Consider the following 2203-nt stretch of genomic DNA (forward strand, 5'->3'; position numbering starts at 1 on the left):
CAATTATCATTTATTATTTATTATATTATTTATGGCATCAAGCGTGTACAGTATGAGCCAATCAGTGGCAGTAATGACAGAGCATGCGCTGTTATGCAAAAACCGCGATAGAGTGAAGCCGCGGAAGTCGAAGCGCGAAGTGGCGAGGGTTCACTGTACAGCAGAATGTTCCTCAGATGCAAGGATGAAGAGGTTTTGTCTCAAGTACTTTGGGTGTCTTATTAGGAAAGATCGATCCCTGGAAAAAGGCATTGTTCGTGGTGATGTAGAAGGGCAGTGAAGAAGAGAAAGACCCTTCTCCAGATGGTTTTACATAGTGGCTGTGGCAATGGGTTCAGACGTATGAGGATGGCACAAGACCAGGCAATGTTTCATTCTGTATATGTCGTTAGATTATAAACTGCCATTGAATCAGCTCCAACACATAGTGCCCCTGTGCACAACAAAGCAAAACGCTGCCTGGTCCACGGTCCTGGCCATCCTCACAATTGCTCCTGTGCAAGCTTTTTTTTGCTGTCCTTCCACTTCACCAAGCATGATGTCCTTCTCCAGAGACTGGGATCTCTTGACAACATGTCCAAAACACATAAGATGAAGTCTCGCCATCCTTGCCTCTAAGGAGCACTCTGGCCTTACTTGTTCCAATACAGTTTGGTTTGTCCTTTTAGTAGTCCATGGTAATTTCAACACTCTTCTCCAGCACCGCAATTCAAATGCATCCATTCTTCTCCAATCTTCTTCATGCGATGTCCAACTTAAACATGCATATAAAGCAATGGAGAATAACATGACTTGAGTCGATGCACGTCAGTTCTCAAAGTAACAAAATGCTTGCTTTTCAATACTCTACAGGTCTTATGCCGCAGATTTACCTAGTGCAATAAATCCCTTGATAATCTTGGCTGCTGCTTCCATAAGCTTACATTGTGGATTCCAAGCAAGACAAAATCCTTGATAACTTCAACCTTTTCTCCGTTTATCATGATGTTACCTGCTGGTCCAGTTGTGAGGAATGTGGTCTTCTGTACATTGAATTGTAATCCATACAGAAGGTTACAATCCTTAATCTTCATCAGCAAGTACTTCAATCCCTCTTCACTTTCCACGAGCAAGGTCATGTCATCTGTATGGCACAGGTTGTTAAGAAGTCTTCCTCCCATCCTGAAGTCACACTCTTTTTTTAGATAATCCAGTTTCTTTAATGATTTGCTCAGCATGCAGATTGAGTGATTATGTGAGAATACAGAACTCTGGTGCATGACTTTTGTAATTTAATCAATGCAGTATTCACTTGTCCTATTTGCACAACTGCCTCTTGATCCAGGTACAAATTCCTCATGGGCACAATGAATTGTTCTGGTATTCCCATATTTCTCAAGATTATACCATTTACTATCATCCACACAGTCGAATACCTTTGTATAGTCAATGAAATACAAGTAACCATCTTTCTTGTATTCTCTGCTTTCAGCCAAGATCTAACGGAAATTAGCAATGATAACCCTTGTTCCATGTCCTCTTCAGAATCAGGCCTGAACTTCTGTCAGTTCCCTGTTAATGTATTGCTACATCTGTTGTTGGATGATCTTAAGCAACATTTTACTTGGGTGAGCTATCAATGATACTGTTTTATAGTTTGAGCATTCTATTGGAACACCTTTCTTTGGAATGGTCAAAAATATGGATCTCCTCCAGTCAGTTGGCCAACTAGCTGTCTTCCAATTTCCTGGCACAGACCAGTGAGCACTTCTAGTGCTTCATCAGCTTGTTGAAACACTTCAGTGAGTATTCCATCAATTCCTGGAGCCTTGTTTTTTGGCTAATGCATTCAGTGCATGGGTGATGTAGTAAGTTTATTGTGCCAAGCTGGCCGATAAACTTATGTGGGGTTAATTGAAGGGCAGAGGGATCAATGGCTCAGTGAGCCTCGCCTTTTTAGTTCTCGGATCTCTTGCTTTCTGTTGGTCAGACCAGGGTGCAGCTGCCTCAGCCAGGTCCCTGCTTCAGCTGGCAAGGCTCACTTCCTGCAAGACTCCCTGAGGAGAAGCCACATGGACTGTATTAGTCTGGGTACTTTGGAGAAACAAATCCACGGTGACTCACATATAAGAGAGAGTTTTATGCAAAGAAAATGTGCATCACGAAAACATCCCAACCCAATGCTGCCCAAGCCCACAAGTCCAACATTAACCCATATCCAACA

The sequence above is a fragment of the Echinops telfairi genome, unplaced genomic scaffold (genome assembly GCF_000313985.2).
Source record: "Echinops telfairi isolate 266 unplaced genomic scaffold, ASM31398v2 ScPeMD7_7469;HRSCAF=8507_1, whole genome shotgun sequence".
Classification (NCBI taxonomy): Eukaryota; Metazoa; Chordata; class Mammalia; order Afrosoricida; family Tenrecidae; genus Echinops; species Echinops telfairi.